This window comes from Lygodium microphyllum, chromosome 1 (genome assembly GCF_053477565.2).
Source record: "Lygodium microphyllum isolate KBCC chromosome 1, Lygodium_microphyllum_v1.1.10, whole genome shotgun sequence".
Taxonomy (NCBI): Eukaryota; Viridiplantae; Streptophyta; class Polypodiopsida; order Schizaeales; family Lygodiaceae; genus Lygodium; species Lygodium microphyllum.
In genome coordinates this window covers 118,984,537-119,009,485 of record NC_141135.1, presented here as the reverse complement: position 1 = coordinate 119,009,485, position 24,949 = coordinate 118,984,537, and positions in this window count along the sequence as shown.

The following is a 24,949-nucleotide window of genomic DNA, read 5'->3' as shown; positions in this document are numbered from 1 at the left end:
TGATTGTTTGCTGGGCACGTCAATATGATGAGGAGCATGGAGTTACTACAAAGCAACCTCGCTCGTCCAAAAGTTTTCCTCCTTGTGATTATTGTGCACATACAGATCATCCATCTCGTCGTTGTTATAAACGCAGATATGATGAAGAACGTTCTCGAGCTTATATTGTTCAACAAACTACAACTGATGATGGTCATACTCATTAGGAGCTCAATTTCGTCCATTATGATATCTCTCCAGAAAAGGTACTTCATGTTCATGATGGTTCTCTATTCATCGTTGATTCAGGTGCCACTGGAAACATGACATACCAATCGCAGTGGCTTCACAATTATCATTCTCTTCCTGTCAAGAAGTTTGTTTACCTTGCGGATGATATGACTTGTCAAGTCAAAGGAGTGGGTGATTTATATATGGGGACTGCTTCATCCACTAGAATATTAAGAGGAGTTCTTCATGTTCCAGATTTGCAAAGAAATCTTCTTTCTGTTGCTCGTCTAGTTGATCTTGGTTTGTTTGTTGGCTTTGATCATAATCAATTTCGTATAGAGAAAGACGAGCATACTATAGCAGTGGCTCCTCAACATGGTAATCTATTTGAGCTATCATTGAATGATATAGTTGCAAATTTTGTTACTGCCCCTGGAGATACAGATTGCAAATTATGGCATCAACGATTTGCACACTCTGATTTTGCCAAAATTCTTGATCTTCATCGTCATGGTCTTGTGCAAGGTATGGATCTTAAATCTCATCCACGTATGGGAATATGTGAGTACTGTGCACTTGGAAAACACCATCGTTTGCCTTTTCACACTTCTACTTCATCACATTCCTGTGCTCTCTTGGATTTGGTTCATACCGATATTTGCGGTCCTTTTCCTGCCTCAAAGTCTCAATATCGATGTTTTATAACTTTCATTGATGATTTCTCACGGTACACACATGTCTATCTTCTTTGACATAAGTCTGAGGCTTTATCTATATTTAAACAATACAAGATAAGTGTGGAGCTTCAAACAGGATTCTCTATAAAGACGCTTCGCAGTGACAATGGCGGTGAATATGTATCCAATCTATTTGATGACTTCTGTAATAATCAAGGTATTCACATGAGTTTACAGTTCCTTATTCTCCTCAGCAAAATGGTGTTGCTGAGTGTAAAAATCGCATGATTCTTAATGCTATACGTTGCATGCTTATACACTCTGGTTTGTCTCGAAAGTTTTGGACTGAAGCACTTCTAACAGCTTTTTTAATTCAAAATCATCTTCCAACTACTGCACCTGCTGGTAAAATTCCTATAACAATTTGGACAGGGAAGACACCTTTAGTCTCTCACTTTCGCACATTTGGCTGCATTGCTTATATTCATGTGCCCAAGGACACTTGACATAAGTTGGATCCTCCAGGTTTGAAGGTTATTTTTCTTGGTTATTCAAATCATTCCAAAGGTTACAAATTTTATGATCCTTCTTCTCAAAAGGTTATCATTAGTCGTGATGCTATATTTGATGAGAAGACTATGGGTGGCACATGGTCGTCAGATGTTTCAGATGATACACAATCTTTGCTTAGTGCATTTCCTTACTTGCTTTGTGATTCTACTAATTCTGATGATCATAAACCTCCTTCACCTCCAAAGAAGATTGATGAAAATTTGGAGATCTATGTTGATCTTCCTATTGAGATAGAGCATGGATTCTATTCTATTGAATATGATGTCTTTGATGATGCTATGTCTGTCCACGAGGATCCAATATTGTATATGGAAGCTATCAATTCGTCTCAAAGGGATCAATGGCAAGAAGCTATGCAAGCTGAGTACGATTCTTTAATCTCCAAAGGTACATGGATTCTTACTAAACTCCCCCCAAATCGTGTTCCTATCAAATGTAAATGGGTTTATAAAACCAAGACCAAAGCTGATGGCTCGTTTGATAAGTTCAAAGCACGACTTGTTGCAAAAGGTTACTCACAAATTGCAGGAGTAGATTATCAAGAAACATTTTCTCCTGTTGTGTGCTCCACAACTGTTCGTATGGTTTTGGCTTTTGCAACACTATTTGATCTAGAAATTCACCAAATGGATGTTAAAACGGCTTTTCTCAATGAAGATCTTCAAGAAGAAATCTATATGGAGCAACCTGAAGGTTTTATGATTGCAGGAAAGGAGCATCTTGTATGTCAGCTTCATCGTGCATTATATGGATTGAAGCAAGCCTCTCGTACTTGGTATATTAAGATTGATCAGTTCCTCACATCTAAAGGTTTTGTTGCATGTTTTGCTGACCCAAATCTTTACATCAAAAGGGAGGACAAATATTTTATTATTCTTGCTCTATATGTTAATGATACTATTCTTGTGTCAAATAATATTGCTTTCTTGGATGCTATGAAGAAGCTTTTATCGAGTGCATTTGAAATGGTGGATCTTGGTGAGATACATTCTTGTTTGGGTATTCAAGTTCAACAACACCGACAACAAGGCATTCTTCTTCTTCACCAGACAAAGTTTATTAATGATATTGTTAAGAAGTTTGGGTTGACAAATGTGCACTCTGCTACCACTCCCATTCTTTCAAGCTCTACCAAGGGTACATCTACAACATGCAATGAAGAATCAGCCATTCATCAACCTTTTGCTAATCTTGTTGGTTGTCTTCAATTTATTGGTTTAAACACAAGACCAGATATTTTATTTGCAGCTAACTTTTTGGGACAGTATCTTTCTTCCCCTTCCACTATTCATTGGGGTGCTGCAAAACGTATTCTTAAGTACCTCAAGGGTACTAAGGAATTTGGTCTTATTTATCGTCGTCGAGAGGATTCTTCTTTATCTTCTTCAACTTCTCTTGACCTTATTGGATATATAGACGCTGATTGGGCAAGTTCACACTTATCCATGCGATCTACAAGTGGAAATTGTTTCTTTGTAAATTGATGTTTGGTTTCTTGGTCCAGCAAGAAACAATGATGTGTTGCGGTTTCTACAACTCAAGCCGAATATGTTGCTGCATCATTAGCAGCTCGCGAGCTAGTTTAGCTTCGACAACTACTTGCAGATTTGGGACATCCTTCATCATCTAGTACACCTCTTCGATGCGATAACCAAAGTGCTATTAGTCTTACCAAAGACTATACACAACATAGTAAATCAAAGCATATTGTTATTCATTATCATTATGTTCGACATGAAGTTAAGAAAGGTTCCATTATGGTGGAGCATTGTCCCAGTGATCAAATGGTTGCAGACATCTTCACAAAAGCTCTTAGTGAAGCTCCCTTTAGCTCATTAAGACATGAACTTGGTATTGCTCCAAGTTCTTGTCTCACTGATTGAGGCATGTATCATTGTATTCAAGAAAACTTTATAGTAAATCATTTTTGTATCGTAGGTATGTGTAGGGGCTCGGGTTTTTCCCTTGTTCTCCCCAAGGGTTTTTTCACTCGCAGCCAGAGACCTTTGTTTGAGTGGGGATGTTACAACTATATATATCATCTCTCACTTGACTTGGGTCTCACCTATATATACTAACTCTACATCAATATGAATTATTCTTTGGGAGCATGTCTTGTGTATCTCTCTCGTACTCTCTCTCTCTCTCTACAGTAGTAGCAGTAGTAGTAGTAGTTGTTGTTGTTGTTATTATTTTTTCTTATTTTCTTGTGTATTATATTGGTAGTGGTAGTAGTAGTGGTAGTCGTGGTCATGGTTGTGGTCATGGTCGTAGTCATGGTCGTAGTTGTAGTCGTAGTCATAGTCATAGTCATAGTCGTGGTCGTAGTTGTAGTTGTGGTCGTGGTCATGGTTGTAGTTGTAGTCGTGGTCATGGTCGTGGTCATAGTTGTAGTCATAGTCATGGTCATGGTCGTCTTCGTAGTCGTGGTTGTGGTCGTAGTCATGGTCGTGGTCATGGTTCTAGTCGTAGTCATAGTCGTGGTCGTAGTTGTGGTCGTGGTCGAGGTCGTGGTCGTGGTCGTGGTCATAGTCGTGGTGGTGGTCATGGTCGTAGTCGTAGTTGTAGTCGTAGTCGTGGTCATAGTTGTAGTCGTCATAGTCATGGTTGTAGTAGTAGTAGTGGTTTTCTTATTTGTTGTTGTTGTTGTTGTAGTAATAGTAATGGTTTTTTTTTGTTTTCTTATTTATTGTTGTCTAGTTTTCTTATTTGTTGTTGTTGTTGTAGTAGTGATAGTAATAGTAGTTTTATTTTCTTTTCTTCTTTGTTGTTGTTGTTGACATAGTAGTAGTAGCAGTAGTAGTAGTAGTAGTAGTTGTTGTTGTTGTTGTTGTTTTTGTTGTTGTAGTAGAGAGAGATATATATTTTTCTAAAGAAAATGAGAGAGGGAGAGGAAGAGAAAAAAGAAGAAGAAACAATAACAAGAGAAAAAATCCCTTCTCAAACAAGAGTTACAAGAGAAGAAATCCGTTCTCAAACAATTTAAGAAAGAAAAAAAGAAATGATAACAAAAACAAATTGTTTGTCGTAATGTAGACAAAATGGAAAATGATGAAGGTCTTGTTGTTCAAGATCACGAGGCGTATCTTAATCAGTGTGTCCCATGTCCTTGCTCTCAATGCAAGCTGGTAATTAGACAAAAACATCGATTGTCTATAGAACACATACAACGCTTCGGCTAGTTTCAATCTGAGATCATTGATTAGGCGCTCTTGATGATTGCATGCACTCAGAAAAAGCATAAAATTTTGGAATGTCAATTATCATATAGACCTCAACGCATTAATCATAGGACAACTATAAGTCAAGTAGTTCTATGTCTCCTTGTCTATGTTATATTATATTTGATTGATTAGAGTAATAATATTAGCTCATGCTTGTAAATCAATTAAGTCAAACTCTAAAATTGATCCTATTAATACAAAATTGAATATGTCAAATGATTTCTAATAATAATTAGAATACATAAGATTCAATACAACTAAGAATAATTAAAATATACATTATTGAATATACCTAATGACTTATGAACTAATGAATGAACAAATATGTATAGAGTAGAAAATTAATAACAATATTATAAATGTAGACCAGTAAGTCAATAATACTAAAACCATATTCTAGTTAGGGTTTAATATGTTATTTATTAGGATTAAGGTATTTTAAATTATGGGGTGCTTACATATATACATGGAGGCCTATGTGATAGTGTATATTATCATTGGTACGATTCTCATTTGTGCCAACTTGTCATGTTTTGTAAGCCAGTTCATATAAGGAGTTATCAAGAGAATCTAGGACCTAGAGGGTCTTCTTATTAATTCGCAAAAAACATGTACATCTTCATGAGGGGATTCTCATGTTCCACAATAGTCGACTCTTCCTATAGTATGATCTTCATAGGTGCTAGCAAGGCACGTGCAACATTTGGCATTATGTATATGCATACGGGCAATAGTATAATTTTCTGTATGTATCTTGCCAATATATATTAGTACAAATTGAATTGCATAGAGAATACGTTATCAAATCATATTGTGCATTATATATATTTACAAAACAAGTGGTCCATCTCTGACAAGATAACATTGGACATATTTATACATAGATATCCATGAATACATGTAGAAATATGCTTATAAATAGACTCAATTCTCTTAGCATATAAAATGCATTGATTTACTTCAACATAATATTTCATTGTACGTTAAAATGATACTATTTTAAAGGAATAATAATATAAGGAACAGAAAGGGTAGTCTTAGGCTTTAATGGTAGGTCTCAAACAAATGCCCTAGAAATGCTCCTCTGGACCTATAGCAACTTTTGTATTATAGAATAGGGAAGCATAGACTTCTCTAATTGGATGGGAGGCAAATCTAAATTGGAATAGTGCACAAAGACCTAAAGTTGGAAAAGTTCTCTTAAGTGGACCCTAGGAGCTTGGAAGAGGGTACAAGGAAGTACTATTGAGTAGCACACCCTTCCTACCATCTCCATCACCCAATATCTCGGCATTTTATTTATGGCAAATATCAGATGAGCTATAAAGTAGGGTTGAAACGCATGCATGCAACGAATGTTGGCTACAAGCTCACAAATCAAGTGGCATAGTGAGAAATTGAGGTTGCTTTAAGAACTAATATACCGCCTACAAGCTCAAGAGGGTAACGTGGTGCTCCCTAATTTGAACTCCATGATATAATGTAGGAATGCCCTCGATCCTTTCCACAAAAATATATGCACTTTACACACGATGGGTCCCTCCAATATTCTAAGAGATAGTAGCATTTTAGAGGGTTTCAATCACAATAGGATGTAAATCTCACCTTTATTAGGTAGACAAAAGGAATCAATAAACTAGGTATAATCTATAGGGATGAGGGGATGATGTGCATTGCTATTTGCTCAATTAAAATCCTACTCTGCAAAGGCCACATCATGGAACATGCCTTTGACTGGTGGTATAGTATGCATTACCCTATAGTGCACATTACAAGTCATAACACACTTATTCAAAGGCCTTGTTAGCCAATGGAGACGGTAATCAAATGCTACAAATCAAATGTGATGAATATATTTCAAGATACTTAAGGTCGGTCATGCAAACTCCTTAATCTAACACACGATCTCAAGGGTGTGGCTCAAAAATACGTAAGCACATCATGCGGGCTCAAAAGAAGGTATTGATCATACACTATTTTTATAAAATGTTTACATACAAAAGGGTGCCATATAGAGGGGCAATCTATTGATTGAATAAAAAAGGGTGTTTTTTATTTTAAGAAAATTCATAGATGAGGGTATTATTAAAAATACCTTGAATGCATGTGATATAGAGGGTTTACATATAGCAAACCCCCGTAACACACAATAATATATAATTTGTACGTAAGTATATCACTACTTGTGGAAACGTGGAGTGAGGTATTGCCAATAATGTTCTCAATGTGAAAAGATTGAAAAAATGAATTGTCTTTCGTTTCTTCCAGAGAAGACATGGTGTATCTTTTGGGATGTAAAACCCTCGTTTTGAATAACATTTGATCTTTCTTGATTGGCATGTTGCTTTTAGAAAAATTAAGGATAGCCATTGATTATGGTTGACACCATTCAAATTTGTGATGTGCTTGATGAGCCAATTCCTTTGAAGAAGAGGAAGAAGACATTTGATTTTCCATTTGTAAATCACTAGTTTGTTAGACTTGTAAAAATTTTAGGACTAGGAGACCACGTGATCTCTTTTAAGGGTTCTTAGTACTTCTTCATGTGTGTATGTGTGTGCACGTGTGGGTGTGTGTTGGTGCGAATGAGAGCATGAGTGAGAGAAAGCAAGCTGAAGTATATGTGATCTTTGAGTTCCATTCTAAGGGCCCCAGCACACCCAGGGGCAATGGGGCAAAAACGGGGCTTTTGAGATCTTAGTATCACTCCCAGCTATATACTAGTCATGAGAAATGACAAAATTAGTCCCACGTTTCTATCAGAAGTGCACTGTTGACTGGTTGCTAGTCCGTGCAAACATGTCATCCCCCAATGAAATGCGATAACCCTAGTAATCATGTGTTAGCACTAAGTTTTTGGCAAGTGTAAGTAGTAGGAAGAGAGGGGTAAGGAACCCCCACTCCCATTGTTTTCACTAAGTGCAACCCTCAGAGGAGTGGGGACAATGGGGGGGGGGAGTGCGGTCCCGCGCCCTGCACTGGCCTTGGGCGTGACCGGTCTCTAATTCCTCCAGAAGTTTCTAGTATGCTAAACCGTGAAAAGACAATTGTCATGTTCTACCCCTTGCGGTGGCTCAAACATTGAGGATTTCTCAACGAAGATATTCATATTTAGCATTCACAAGACGGCAACGGAAGTTATTTATTCATACATGCCTCCACCAGGGTATAGTTATACAAAGAGGCGAGCCGGCTTCTTATAAATTAGTTGAAGCGGGGATCGGAGATGTAGAAGCCCAGGCTATCGATATGGGTACCCTGTGTAACGCGTCCACCTGTTCGCTTATAGGAAACGTCTTAGTAGCCCATCAGAAGGAGGGTCTAGAAAGCTCCGCCCAGCACTCCCACGGAATGTTACGGGGTTTGCGATCTAGGTCTTTCCGAGTCTGACACATAGAGAAAGTATTCTGGCCGTTTGCACTTAGGACCAACCTAAATTAGGGATTCCTCTAGTGGTCAAATTCCTAGAGAGTGACTAGCGTCGAACCCCAGGCGAACTAGTTTATGCAGAAATGTCAGGGTCGAAGTGGATTCATGCTGCACTTGGTTCAGGGAGAATGGGAAACGAGAGAGAATGCAAAGCTTGACCTCTCTTTCCATAAGGCATAGTCCCATTTCATTCCCCTAGAACAGTATAAATCGGGGATCTAGTATCCTAGACTCTAGGTCAACCTCATTGCTATTCGTTTCCTTCGTGAAAAGAATTCCCTGCTGTCGATTTTATTTGAGAAAAGTTGCCGGCCAACCGGGACCACCCTTCTGTAGGACGGACCCTTGGCCACATCCACTGCACTTTCCTCTTAGTTGTCTAATTACCTACCACATTTAATTGGACACGCATAAAACAGCTTCGTTAATTAGCCAATTAGACACCGGGTTCCTTCATGTAATCTTAGCACTTGATATAGAAAAACAGTTTCAAACAAGTTTCTTTACATCAATTGATCTTATTTATCTTTGGAAAACATCCAGCCCGAAGGCTAATCCATAATCCGTCCGAAGGCAATCCATAGTCTGCCCGAAGGCTATCTCGCAATCCACAGGGATTACTAATCCAAGATTCCGCCCGTATACTAGTATGCGGGCCTCGAGATCCAATCCCGAGTCGCGTTGGCCTCTTGTGTAGGGCCCCCAAGGCAAGGGATTTACGGCCAGAGCCCCCCTGGCACCCAAGTGTCCTCCTACTCCAAGTAGCGCCCAACAGAGAGACCTCTCACAGTGGGTTCGGTCCACGTTCCCGGCGTGGCTAACAACCCCCTTGGTTAGGATCAGGCAGACAGTCGAGGGTAACTAATGCTGCCTCATCCTTCAGGTGTTCAACGTGAAGCATTAATTATCTTTCCATCTTTAGTTTCTTAAGAAAACAATGCAAATAGTGCTCCTAAACTGTTACAAACACAATCAATTGAGTGGTCGTTTTATTTGGCCAACTGCTAAGGAGTGAATCCTTATCTCTGAATGCATCTAGCATTCAATCTGGGATCGATTGCGACTTGGCAAGATCCCCAAGGGTTTGTTTGTTTACCCTTTTATCCTTGGATTAGGGTCATACCATGTCAACCCAAATCAACTAACACCTTAGGTTTCTTAAATTAACAGTAAATCCTGGCGGTCATGTCGCTCTAACTTGATTGATCCTTTGCTTACTGGCAATACATAACTTCCCTTAACTTGGCAAACCAACCCAAGAAAGGTGATGTAATAGGATGTCTACTCATTCTCTTGCAAGTTAGACTTGCGCTAGAACCTACCAAACTTAGTCCAAGGAGTAGCAAATTTATCTTGTAGTTAAACCACAAAGCCATGCGACGTTGCAACTTAATGCACAAGCGTCGCATCTAACTTATGGGATCATTCACCCATCAATGGCATTTCTTGTCAAGGAGTATGTTTAGTCAAGATGTAGGGTTTAGGGTGTTTTCTTACCGAACCCAACCCTAATTGTACTAGGCCGACAACGATCGGTCCTAGGGTTTCCAACTCAGTCCAAGTTTTAACATTAGGTCGGTTGATCCTTAGGGTAGAGACCCTAGATCATTGTTTGCATGGGCATCCAAATTAACACAAACATTCCATAAATGTGGGTAGGACCTTTGGATTTGAAGGTCTCCACTTGGCGTCCAAGTATGATACTAGGCTGCATTTCTAATGTGCCAAGCCCTAGCTATTAGTTGAGGTGTTTATCGTATCGACTAGTTATGCCTATACGAATCCCTAACGGTTATAATATTACAAGTGATTTGGGTAAATTGTTCTACTTGTCTTGCGATAAGGACGATCCTTTCCTAGAGATGCTAAACTTTTTCTAAGGATGTAAATAGTTTCAAGACATCACAATACATGTAAACATGTGATTCATTACTTCTACGCACCAAAAGGTTTGCAATAACCCTAACTTTTCTTACTAAAGTCATTACGCATGATAATTTGGAGAATAACTTGCATGAAACCTACGAGGATTTACATCAAGGAACTATGCCTACCACCCTTTTGTCTAAGCATTTGAATTTCATGCTTTTGATAAGCCATGCAACCTTTCCTAAATGCAACTCTTGATGAAATGAATTTTTTGCATGACGAATATGTAACATGCAACCCTTTTCTAGATATAACATTGTTAATGAAGTTCATGCAAGACGATTATGTACCATGCAACCTTAATCCATTCCACAAGTGTCCTCGCATGCAACATGCAATGTCCATTGTTTCATTTTCATGCCGTGCAACAGGCGTTAACAATTCTTTCCATGCGAGTCATAACAAGGAAGTTTTTGACTAAATGCAAGATACGCTTGTTCTTTCACGGCCAATCAACTTTTAACTCTAAGCAATATGCGCTTAGGCTTGTTACTTTCGAAGTGCACAAAAAAGCTACATGCAGCTAAGCTCCTAAGATGGACAAGTAGTTTATGTTCACAAATTTGGAAATGCATACGATCCAATTGCATGACATGCACCAACCCTTGTCCATCGTTCAAAGAGATAATTTCTCAAATGTACTTTTATCACTACTACATGAATTAACGATAAGCGTAAAATGTATTCTCCTTATGGAATTAAGCATGCTTAAAGGATTTCTTTATGTGGAATTAAATTCGTGGAACCTGGGCTTGAGGGCTCATGGGGATGTCCACGTGTAAGTTCAGGGAAGAACCTCCCGCGGGTGTACCTTGCGTCCTCTTGGGAGCCATAGAATTCGGGTCTAGCAACTCTTCTTTGACTCTCCCGCATATCGACCTCCTTTCTGCCCTGGACTTTCAATTCTGCATGGGACACGGCCCTTGTAGAATGTGGTTTTTGACTAGACCTGCAGTGGTGAGGGTGAACAAGGCTTATAGAAGCCTTCTTTCTAGAAGGTTCTATGCTTCTAGGTAGAAGCTACGTGGAGAGAGAAGAAGTCGTTTAGAGGAAGAGATGCTGATGATGAAGAGAGAGGTGATAATGATGATGGTGATGGCAGAGTAGAGACTGCAGTAGCGTTGCAATCGGTGGCAGCTGGCGGCATCCTCATGGCGGCGGCGTCTCCAGGCAACACGTCGGCCTATTGCTTCTTCTCCTTGATCGTCCCTCCCCCCAATGCCTAGGGGAGAGGTTATATAGTGCTAGGGGGGGGGGGGGGGGGGAAGGGGGGGGGAAGAGGTGGCCACATACGTGGCTAGTGCATGTCTTCCTCCTCATGCATCCCACACACCTCACTTACTCTTCTTATAATCCCTCTCCTCCAGCCATGCATCAACTGGGGGAAGGGATAATTAGTTTAAAAAAATTGCCTAAATTTCATCATTATCCAATTGCCCCTTCAAAAAGGGTGTTCTTCCTCCGCGGCTTTGTGATCTTAAATGTCGGCCTCAATTGCACAATGTGGATGGGCTCATTGTTGCACGTGCGGGGTAAGGATTTAGCCGCCAATATTTACGATGTGGGAGATAACCTTGCACAGGTTTTTGCGCGGGTGTGCGGTGATCAAAGCTCCTTAATATTTCGAGCGAAAATATTACACCCTGACAGCCAAAAAAGCCAAGGATTTGTGGGCGAACAATGTGACCATTCATGCCAGAGGGTTTCAGTTGAGACGCATGTGCGGAGGAGATGCCCATCCCTAGCACTCCCTTGTAGTTGGAGTCGAGATGGAAGATGCTCTTGTTCTCACCCATGGTCGAAGAGATGTTAGCGGCTGCTACCCCGTTGGAGCCAAAGTCGACCTATAATATCCAAAGCCGTCCACGTCCACGTCGTTAGTGAACGAACGTATAGTCGATGTACTACTACGCACTATTAACGTATAGCAATATCAAAGCAATAATGCGCCACGCCTTGGCTAGTAATGTTACGACGTACATACCTCCACGGCGGTACCGTTGGCACTGCCATGCAACACGGTGGTGCCCTTGCCATACACGACTCGAAAGCCATTGATATTGTCGGACGCGTAGTAGATGGTGGGGTTGCACACCCCACCGTTGCTCCAACCATCGTCGAAGAGGCTACTGCCCGCGAAGCCCCCCCACGGCCCAACTATGGCTGCCATAGACAATATTGCTGTATTTAAGGTATAAAGGGCGCTGTTTGTGCGTGTGCCTGTGTTTTTCGTGTGTGCTGCCTCTGGCGCCAGGCCATTGATATTGTTGGACGCGTAGTAGATGGTGAGGTTGCACACCCCACCATTGCTCCAACCGTCGTCGAAGGGGCTACTGCCCGCGAAGCCCCTCCACGGCCCAACTATGGCTGCCATAGACAATATTGCTGTATTTAAGGTATAAAGGGCGCTCTTTGTGCGTGTGCTTGTGTTTTTTGTGTGTGCTGCCTCTGGCGCCAGGCCTGTGCTTACCATTTATACTAAAAGGTGTCGCTCCCACCAGTACTACGTCTCCGACGGTGAAAAGCTCTCTAGAGTTTTTAGAAACCTCTATCTCTTTCTCTCTCTGTCTGTGTCTCGAGTCCCCCGAAGCATCCGTCGAATAAACACGTCTCACGACGTGCTCTCATGTGCCTTTTTGTAAGCCCAATACACCTCAGCGTGCCTGTCTGCTCCTCAATAACACAAAAACGTGTCCATCGGGAACGGGCCTTAGAACACGAGGGAGCCTTGACTCTTTTTAAGGGTTGGAGAGCCTTTCTAGAGGCATTTTGACCTTCAAGAGAAGGCAAATACTTTTAAAACCTTGTTATCCAAGGGCAAGTAAAAAAATTTGACTTTCCTAGAGAAGGGTATGATTTTACAAACCTTGTTATAGAAGGGTAGTTATGGCATGCGTGCTTGGTCATTGTTGCAAGCACGATTGATTATGAGAGAGGTTTCTCCAGAATGAATCATATTAAGTCCAATGATCGCAATAGATTGTCACTCTAGAGCTTGAATCAACTCATGTTCCTTTTATACAATGGTGCTAAGGATCCTACAGATGTTGATTGGGATGCCATATATACAATGTGGGATGAATTAAAAGCTCATTGCAATGTTCATGTGGTAGCAACAAAGTTCATATAAGAAAGTATAAGTAATGGTGTGCTTTGATTTTATTGCTATTTCATTTGAGACAATGGACGATTGCAAAGCTATCTTGTTGCCTTTTTAGACTATCTTAATTGATTGAGCTTTAGCCTCAACCGGGCATTGCAATTTTATTTTTGGTGATAGCATTATAATTTTTTAAATGCTTAAATAATTACTCATATGATGTACTAAGTTATAAATATTCTATCATCATATCATGTCGATATTAGATTTTTGTAAATTAATGGACACGAAAAACCAACAAGATGACTTATATAAATGTCATAGTTTTTTTTTTCTCAAATATTATTCTATTAGCTAGAAATGCAAATTTTGGAATACATGGGATTGGAGGTCAAAATTTTGAAAAAGCCCTTCCATAAGAAAGGCACTTGTTCATGAGCCCTTCAATGGAATAAACATAGGGGACTTTCAAAAATAAATACTGGCCTTGAGGCTTGCATACATATGGACACATAGCAATCCACACATGCATCAAGCATCGTGTTGTGGATTCTACCGGGGACTATCAATATCACACTCTTGGACCTGTGCTCCTCCGAGGCCTACATTTGACAAGATTTTCCCATCATTTCATGTGATAGTTGAAGTTTATTGAAGTACCTTCCATTGATCTACATTTTAAAACTCAAACTATCTACAAATTATGGTATGTTATAAGTAATGTAAAAAAAAAAAACAAGATGTGTTGTTTGACAAACATAGTACTTTTTTTACTTGTTTTGATGGGCAACATAGCCAAAGCAAGCATGACATCGATCAAATGAGTCAAGAAAAGACAAGAGCTAGCTTATATTTCAAAAAGCATTTCAAAATTGAAAAAAAGTTCTAAAAATTACACTATTAAATTAGATGGATTCATGTATGGTTGAGAAACAATTTCTAGACAAGATGAGACGTCTATTCCTTGATAATGATAAATTTTCTCTTTTGAAAGAAGGGCATACTTCCGATTCTTCACAAAGAAATTGAGGTTATACTCCTACCCTAGAAAGTAAAGCTTTGGGTTGTCCTTCAATTCTCGCATGCATTCACTCTCACTCCACCCACCACCTTCTTGTAGGGATCTTTGGGGTCCCATGATTATATTCCTCTCTCTTTGGTATTGCATGAGGGCCACTTTACTTTTTCCAATAGGAAGAAGATGGATTTTCTCTCACCAACCAACAACTTGAAGCCTAGCCAGTCCTCGCGATGAACGCAAATTTTGCTACTAGCTAGCTTTATAACTAAAAGTGTACAATCTTTGCTAGTTCTCTTAAGTTTGAAGTACATTTCTTACCAAAAAAATCCATTTTAGCTAGTTATGAATAGACTAGAGGCTAGTTTCTTGGGAGCCCCCTTTGCCCTCTCTGCCATTGTATGAATTTGAAGTTTTTTCGAAAACTATGAATGGGAACCGACTCAATACATTGAGGTACATAATGGAAGCCTTTTTGACTTGGAAAATCAACTGCCTAATATGAAGCTCTCAAAACTTTGATTATGATTATGTGGGCACAAGGGTTAATCGAGCTCGTTATGATTTTGTATTGAATTTTTGCCAAGGAAACCTTGAGGATCACAGTTCTAGTTATTTGCCCATGAGAGGAGTGTCACGAGAAAAAGAGAGGGAGAGATGGGGTGGAGAGAGAGGAGATAAACATACAGAAGTTCATCAATGCTATATACTACAAGATACAAGCCTTATACCAATGCCCAAAGTGACATAAACGTTCTTTAAAAAAATGGTCCCTCACTACAAGATATAGACCTTATAGCGACGTTTAAAGCGACGAAAATACAAACAACAAAATTTGCTCCCGTCATCGCAAAAAGCGTCGTTATTGACGATGCCATAGAACTGTCGCTATATGCGTCGCTAAATGCGACGTATATAGCGACGGTTACAGGGAATTTGCGATGCTTATAGCGACGCCAATAGCGACGTGAGCAGTAAATTTGCGACGCAAATAGCGACGGTAATAGAGAAAAAAAAGTGCTATGTATGAGAACCATACAAAATAGCTTCTGCACTACTGCATACAAAGCGTTTGCAAACAAAAAGAATGTATACTGAAATCATAAAACTGATACATGAAATAAATACATGATCGTATAAAATGCGATTGGTACAATCATGAAACGATATCACTAATACATAGAAAATGTCTACATAGATCAGGCGACTAAAAACTAAAGGTGTGTGAGCTCTAACGATCCAAGGGCGAGCTACAAATCCTCGTCCCCCGAAAGCTCGTCCCGCTGCAAAGGAACATCAAACGGATTCTGCAGAAAAAGAAACAACATATCAATCCACCATACAATAATGCATTCAAATATCTCATGGTAACTACGGACAAGAAAGATGAGTGACTTACAGGGCCGCCACATCCATACAATCGGTCGATCAATGCCCTGAGACCGTGCCTCTCTGCATATCGAGTCTCAAGGCCTTGCGGATCGCGATTTGTAACGGAGTGCTGCAAAGAAAACAAAACGCTAACTGTTAGAAACATGATTGTCAGTACAAAGAATATCTCAAAAAAACAAATAAGCAAAACAAAAGAGAAACTTACAAAGTCCTCCAAATATGTCCTGTGGCCGCCATTCCCAAGATGATGCACCGATCCGGCCTCGATTCGTGCCCTCGCCGCCTCCCGCTGCTGACTCCAACGTCCTGGCGAATCTGTAGCCTCCTCTCTCAGTCGGCGCTAGTCGTCTGCATCTAACCACTCGGGCTTTGGAGCCCCACTCTTGATTGCCTTGCGTGCGTCGGATCGTCAATGTGACATGTATGCACACATGCAATCCATCATCCAGCCCATAGAGAATGTATCTAGTGCGGCTGGCACCGGGAACGCCTCGTGCAAGGATGCTACTATATAGTCCTTGCTCCCCTCCGGTATGTTCCTCTAATGATCCAGGACGTTGTGCCGAAAAACTTGTTGGCACAACTCCCTCATGCGAGCCATCACCCTCCTCCCCTCATCATTCATGATGATGGCTCCTGACCTACTATCCATTAGGTATCCATAACCCCTAGGAGTATGCCTAAGATGGGCCCTCTCCCATCTTCGTCCACGCTCCTGGGCATATCCAAGAGACCCCTATACATCCGGTGTACCGACGGGGGTACTCTCTCCCGGAGTGCCACTCAAAGGGATGCCACCAAAAGGCGTGCCATCTGCCGACGGTTGCGCAAAAGCCGGAGTAACTGGAGTGGACGTCCCCACAGGTGTGACAAATCCTGGAGGTGATGCAGCTCCAGCTGAACGACGAAACTGAGACACCACATCCGTGTCTCCACAGCAGCACCCCCCTAATCCTCCTGCAGTTGCAGTCCCTTCCTCTGGCCCAAGTCGCGAGCGTCGAGATCGTCTGCTCGAAGTTGAAGCATCTGATCGCGCTGAAGCTGATCTAGCAGAGCGCCCTGACGAAGAACGAGACAGCTCCTGATCTGCCATCTCTCTAAATCTCGCAAGCTGATCTGGAGACATGTGTGCCATCATGTCCTGAAACTCCTCATCACTCATCCCTCGACTCATCCTGAAAATGTCGATACCTGCACATATAAAAAATGATGTTAGAATAATCAATTTAAACTATACAAAGCACATTAATATAAATCATTTTTGAAAAATCCCTCTTAAAATGCATATCTTATCTACCTTTATGAAAGATCTAAACAACGAATTGAGTAATACAATTCTCCAAGAATGAAGTATTCTATGGTCCCATGTTAATCTCCTGACACAACTCTGGATACACTGGAAGGTTGATAGACATGTCACCACAAAAGAACGAGTCTGCCTCGTTCTCAATAAATTCTACGACTTCTGTATTTCCATCATTGTTAGCTGATGTGGGCTCCAAGCTTGCGGTGGCCTCCACCCCTTGTAATATCGATCCCTCTATTTGCATATTTTCTTCATCTATGACTAGAACATCGCTTTGATCATACACTCTCGCACCTCGAGGAGTTGAAGGTATAACATACCACCATCGAGGTTGTCGGGGGTTTGGATAGAAGATTACCTGTTTACAAACACTTACAAAGCGAGTTCAAACCATTGTGACATAAACCATGTCGTATTACAATTAGCAAGCAAATGACTGTTTGTACCTATTCACAATGGATCGACAACACAAAGGTGTCGCGCAAATCCGTCCATTTTTTTTCGGAATCTATTTCAAGAAATCGATATGGACCTCATCGAACTGTTGCTCCAGCTCCTCCAAGTACCACTTTGAACCACTGCACATCGAATAGTATCATGGAGAAGCTACGGTAATCCACCGTAATAATACTTTGCAAGTTCCCAAAATACTCCATCTCATCCACAACCGTGTTCGGATCCATTGCTCGTCACCGGCTCTCTTGCTCAAACCTTGCCATGATACCACAGTCCATTGTGGAGCGCATTTTGTTAATACGCTCCACCCGAAAATGCCGTCCGCGCGACCACGCTGCACTATATATTTTGTACTGCACATTGAAACACTCAAATTAGATGTAGCAAGCAAATTTAGATATGATACATTCTAAACCCCTCATTACCTTTGGACTACATCCCCTCGAGAACTCCCACTCCTCCATTGAGCCCTCTGTCCCTTCGCTGGATGCTGCGGTCAAGGCTCCATGCAACCATCGTAATGACATAAACCACGACATCTCCTCCATGCCTTCGGGATATTGAATCGGTCGGTGATGTGTACTGCGTCGGAATTCGGCTCGCGCTTCCTCTCAATATTGCCTTGCAATCTGGTACTTGGCGAGCCACGTCTCCATGGAGGCATGGTGCAACATATAAAAGCGATTCACCTTCTCTTCCATTGAGGCATCCATTCTTTTTTCTAACCCATTTCCAACCACCACAGGGAATGCGAGGAAGCTTCACTCCCCCTTCAGCACTCGACTGTGGCCAAAGCGCCTCCATCTTACCTACCTCCTTTAAATCCATTCGTGACCCTATAGTGTCTCTCTTTCCTGTGATGTCTCTCTTTCCTGTGATGTGAAAATATGCGTGGGATCCAATAAGTGTAAGTGGGTCCAATATGGCAACTCATAGAAAACTGAGAACCGTCGCATTCCATTTGGATGTGATTCCGGTTTACCATTTTCAGCTCATACAAGCTTGCAGCGTTCATACGTGCTGGAGGTCGTCCAAGAAAACCTCCCCTGAGTTCATGATCCTCTGGCAAGAAAGCGGTGTGTCCTTGATATATCATCTTCTTCATGGTTCGTGACCTTCTGGAGTCTAACTGTGGCCCACACAATGGACATGCATAATAACTTGAGGTAACCAGACCTGTAAGGTGATCCACGACCTAGTGAATACTTGATTGAATGAAATAAAATATAGATATTACCAGCGAGAACAAAGATCTGCTCACTTGAGCACTCTCCCAATCCCGGAAAGTCATGCATTGCCCATATGAGAATGGCTCGAATGTTGGCTGACCATCGACCATCGCGCCTACTCATATCTTGCACCGTGACCCCCTCCTCCCACAAAATCTTAAGCTTATCAACTAATGGACGAAGATACACGTCTATATTTTTTACTTTGTAGCGGCCCGGGACAAGCAAGCTAAGGATGAGATGTCCTTTCTTCGTAGAAAGCCATGGAGGGACGTTGTAGTTGACAAGCACTATAGGCCACACACTGTAAGAAGTCGAGCGCAGACCGAATGGGTTCACACCATCCATGGCAAGACCGAGCCGAAGATTCCTTGGCTCTTGCACAAAGCGTGGGAAGGTAAAGTCAATGTGTCTCCGTGCGCGTGAATCTGTTGATATTCGTTGAACTCCATCCGTGGACCTATTCTGCACATGCCACATTGTCAAGCTTGCCATGGCAGACGTACGAAATATGTGGTTTATGCGGGGGATGAGCGGAAAGTGTCTGAGAACTTTTTGAGGGATGGTTTGCCCTTGCAAGTCCTGTCGATACCTGTGAGCACCACACTTTGGACATGTCTCCATAGTCTCATATTCATCTCGAAACAATATGTAGTCGTTGATACATGCATGGATGTTATTGTAGTCCATGCCAAGCTTCCGTAAAACATGCCGTGCATCATCACGAGACTCAGGCATGGTATTTGCAGGTGGCAATATATGATATTTCAATAACCTGAAAAAAATCATAACACACCTTAAAAAAACACAAATGTTTTCAATAATACTGTTTAAAAAAAAACAATGAAGCCTGTGTGCAAGGTACCTGAATAACTCAGTCACACTCGTATCGCTCCAACCGTATTTTGCTTGCACACTTAAGAGTGCAAGCAATGTCTTCAACCGAGATACTCGGCACCCATCATATAATGGTATGGATACTTCCTCTCTAAGCGGGTCAGATGTCTCAACATCCATGGGAATCAATGCATCGATCATTGCCTCCATCTCAAGCTCCAAGATTGTAGGTAGGTCAGGAAGGTTGTCTGTCTCCTCTGGCATTGACGTTATAGATGGGCCTTGCGAGTGGTCGATTGGCTCCTGCAATCCATCCATCGCACGTCCACGAACTCGTCTAATTGGCCGCAAAGGGTGCACTCCCCCTTGGGTCGAGACATCACCCCCCTGGATAGAAAATTTGCCAACAAGACCCAATCTTATTGTGTATGGTTTTCAATTAGCTTGAGAGTACAATGCATGATTAATATTAACTTCAAATTGCCGTTTGCTGAAAATCCGCAATCGCCTGATCAATGATTTCAGATTGAAACTCGCCAAATCGCCGTACGTGTTCTACAGACAATCGGCATTTTCGTCTAATTGCCAACTTGCATTGAGAGCAAGGACATGGGACATGCTGATTAAGATATGTCTCGCGGTCTTGAACAATAAGACCTTCTTCGTTTTCCATCTTATCTACATTACAGCAAACGAGGCTTAAATAGATAGCTTTATGGAGATGTACGTCAAGTTGCAAGTTGACCATAAATGTTGCATTGTATATAGTAGTTGAGAGACATTCCGATGTTATATCTCGGTCTTGTATCATGCTCAAGGATTTGTTTGTCCCGGTAGATAATTATTTGTTATATCTCGACTTTGAGTATAAGTAATCTATTTTAAAATTAATGCGCGCCATCTATGAAATTTAATAACTATAGTAATAAAATTTATTTCAATCAATTCTACTCATAGTCATAAGACCTGAGAGAAATTATCCTATACTCAATTTAAGGGTTTCTTCTTCTATAACAATACTTTTGGGTTCATTTTGATGAAGTACCTTAATGACCATTAGCTAGGGTATCATTTTCTTTTAGTCCTTCTGTTGACTAGTTGGCATGATTTCTAATTTGGCATGCCTATAAAGTTAATACAAAAACAATGAATTATGCATATCACAATTAGATCCCCTACTTGGACATTATGAAGGAATGGACCATTTTTAAGCCATCTTAGAAGAGTTACCAATGTACGTGGCCCATGGCAAAGCACATTGCATACCATTATCAATTAGTCTATTATCTTAAATTTCCTTCCCCTCCCTCTCCCTCTCTTTCTCTCCCTCTCTCTCCCTCTCCCTCTCTTTCTCTCTTTCTCTTACCCTCTCCCTCTCCCTCTCGTTCTCTTTCTCTCAATCTCTCATTTCCTTCCCCTCCCTCTCCCTCTCCCTCTCTTTCTCTTTTTCTCCCTCTCCCTCTCTATCTCTCTTTCTCTCTCATTTCCTAAACAAGCAAAAAATAATGTGATTTAAACATCCTCCGAGCAAAAGGGAGAGGGAGAGATACAATGCACTCTCCCTCTCTTTCTCTTTCTATCCCTCTCTCATTTCCTTCCCCTCCCTCTCCCTCTCGCTCTCTTTCTCTCTCATTTCCTCTCCTAAACAAGCAAAAAATAAAGTGATTTAAACATTAAACAAGCAAAAGGGAGAGGGAGAGAGAGAATGCACTCTCCCTCCTTCTCCCTCTCTTTCTCTTTCTCTCCCTCTCTCATTTCCTCTCCCTCCCTCTTCCTCTCCCTCTATTTCTCTTTCTCTTTCTCTTTCTCTTTCACTCCCTCTCCCTCTCCCTCTCTTTCTCTCCATCTCTCTCCCTCTCCCTCTCCTTCTCTTTCATTTCCTCTCCTAAACAAGCAAAAGAGAACGATTTAAACCTTCAACAAGCAAAAGAAAGAGAGAGGGAGACTCACCAATGAGATATGGTGAGCGTGGGACGGCTTCTCTTTGCAATGAGGGCTCCTCCTCTCCTTCGCGAACAATGGCGGTGGCGGCGGCAGTGGTGGCAGGCAAGTTTTCTTCCTCTTCTTCTCTCACAAAGCCTTCACTCTCTCCCTCGCTCTCGCTCTCAAAAGTCGAAGCAAAAGAAATGATAACGATGCTCGAGTTTCGGCCGGGCTTTTTTTCCTGCGGCGTCGCTAATCGGTGTCGCTAATTTCCCAATTCCTTGTAGTGCCTGTCGTTGCTAAACATGTCGGTATCAACATCTCTACAAAGCTGTCACTATTTTTGTCACTTTTGTGATGCAAAAAGCGACACATAAAGTGATGGTTTGTGACATATATTCAATGCCAATAATGGCACATGCAATGAATTTGTGATGCTAATAGCGACGGTTACAGAGAAAAAAAAAGTGTGGTAGGGACGCAATGGTCATCAAGATGAGCACAAAATTTACTTGAACACACAAGACACATACATAGAATAAGTACAAGTTCGCTGGCAAAAACTCATGGAAATATGGCAAGATACAAACGATGATAAGTACATCTAAGAAATAGTACATGGAAGATACATGCACAGATCACATGACCAAAAAGAAAGAGGGTGTGTACTCTATGAATCCAAGCACGAGGTATAGATTCTTACCATTAGAAAGCTCATCTCGACGCAAAGGAGCATCGAATGGACTTTGCAAAATGAACCACTACACATCAATCCACCAGATATAATGCATTAAAAAAAAGTAACTACGGATAATAAAGATGATTGACTTATTGGGCCATCCCGTACATACAGTCTATCAATCACTGCAGTGAGACAGTGTCTCTCTAGAGACATATCGAGTCTCCAAGCTAGTGGGATTGGGGTTTGTACTAGAGTGCTACAAAGAAAACAGAATAAAAATGTTAGAAACACGATTGTTAATACAAGTGATATTGCAAATAAAGAAAGTGAGAAGAACAAAAGAAAAGCTTACAAAGTCCTCCAAATAAGCCTTATGGCTACCCCTCCACAGATGATGTATGACCCCTACCTCCAATTTACTACAAGATATAGGCCCTATACACACGTTCAAAGTGATGAAAATGTTCATAAAGAAAATCTCCCCCTTCGTCACAAAAAACATCGCTATTAGTGATGCCATAGAGTAGTAATAGCAATGCATGCAGTAAATTTCCGATGCTAATAGCGACACGTGTAGTAAATTTGTGATGCTAATAGAGATAATAATAGGGAAAAATAAATTGTGGCAGAGCAGCAAGTAGCCCTATCATAAATAGCACTATGTGGTTTATTTGGGCCGTACAAAAGAGTTTCAATAATATATACAATGCTCGTATGAATGAAGGCAAAGTGTACTTGAATCCATAAGACCGATACATAAAATAAATACAAGATTGTGTAATTAAAGGGACGGTACAATTATGGCAAGATACAAAGGATGATAATAACATGGTACATAGAAAATGCCTACATAAATCACATGACAAAAAAAGAAGAGCATGTGCGCTGCATGGATCCAAGGACGAGCCTATCTCAGTCGTGCCCTCGCCGCCTCGAAGTGCTGTCTCTAACGTCCTTGTGAATCTGTAGCCTCCTCCTTGAGTTGGCACCAGTCATCCGCGTCTAGCCACTCAAGCTTTTAGGGCCCACTCTTAAGTGCCTTGTGTGCGTCCAATCGTCTATGTGACATGTACGCACGCATATACTCCATCATCAAGCCTGTGGAAAACCTATCTGTTGTGGCAGGTATCAGAAACTCCTCATGCAAGGATGGTACTATATAGTCATTGCTCCCCTCCGGATATGTTCTTTCAATGATCCAAGACGTTATGCCGAAAAACCTGTTGGCACAAGTCTCTCATATGAGCCATCACCCTCCTCCCCTCATCATTCATGATGATGGCTCTTGTCTTATCATCTACAAGGTATCCATACCCCTTTGGGGTATGCCTAAGATGTGTCCTCTCCCACCTACGACCATGCTCCTAGGCATATCTAGGAGACCCTTGTACATCTGGTGTATCTATGGGGATAGTATCTCTCAGCTCATCCCTTGAATCATCATGTTGATCTAGATATCCACAAAGGTCACCTGTATATACAAAAATTGATGTTAGCATAATCAATATAAATCAAACATATTGTTGTCTAAATCAATATATAGCATCGTCCTTCAGTGACCATAGCATATTGTTGTTTGAATCCACCATTGGTAGCCACTGTGAAATATACACTAACACCTCAGACACCAACCAATCTTCAGCCATGTTACCTTCTAGCCAAGCTCGTTGTTGCACAAAGCGTTTCAAGGTTTTCATGAAGCGCTCCAAGAAGAACATACAGTGCGTATGGATAGGTCCAAAAATCTTCACTTCATCTACAAGATACACAAGAAGTGGATTTGTATCGTGAGCATGGTAGTGGGCAAATATTTCTCAAAGAGATAAACTTTCTCCACTACTCCCTACCTTGCGAATTCAATAGAGGACGTCTTAATCTCCTTTTGTGAGATCCATTGCACTAAAGTTGACAACCTGTAAATAGCCCCATGTATTTTTGGAGTAAGGATCATGCGATTGCGATCGTATTTCTGGAGTAAGACATTACAAACAATGACTACACTCCAACTAACAAAATACGCATGTCACTTACAATCCATTCATAGTAGAAACTTTACATATCTTATACCAATCATGGGATTTTAGCCCTAATAATTGGTCATTTTTAGAAAATGCGGAGCTGAGAAAATGTATCATACTCGTCCGAGTGCGGATAGACTTGATAATTTGCTTCACAATGCGCTCTTCTTTAGTGGATAAAACCCAAGGAGTGAGAGATAGCTGCAAGCGACCATTAGCATTGACTACGGCCAAAGCACCTCCATCTGGGTACCCTCAAGGAATTTTTATTAGAGATATTGGAGCTCTCTTTTGTTATTTTACTTCAGTCCATAAGTTTTGTGAAGCAGGGTAGCCATGTCCTCTTGCCTCTTGTGATGCCTACTCTCTACCGGTGACTTTGCCCTTCAAGAGGGAACTCTTGGGGGTCCTTGACTACTGCCCCAACCTTGCCTAGCCATTCCACAAGTCCTAGATCAGCTTGAATGAGCTTGGAGACCGTAAAAATTTTCATTTTTTACTTCAGTCCTCCCTTGGTACTCATTAGCAACTTGAAAACACTTCATTTGTCACTTGAAAACACCCCCTTGATGCTTGACATTGGTGATTATCATTGGTATTTATTTGTGGAGTGATTTACCTTAGTCGAAGACTATTTTTCATAGTCCACAAGCAGCCACAAATAGTGTTACATCATCACTTTATGTTTATGCGGCACTCACATTGGTTGCTTGGTTGGTCTCGAATGCGCCCCGAATGCTAGGGGAGTGTATTCGTATAATGTGAGATGCTTTTGAGACTCAATTTTCTCAGCCATTGACTATTTTACACAGTCCATAGGTAGCCCAAAGGAGGGAAGCCCCCTATCATTACACTTTCTGCTCATGCTACATAGTCATTTGACGCCTAATTATGCCTGGTTGGTTTCTATATATATGGGAAAGTATGCCTATGGTCTTGAGCTTGG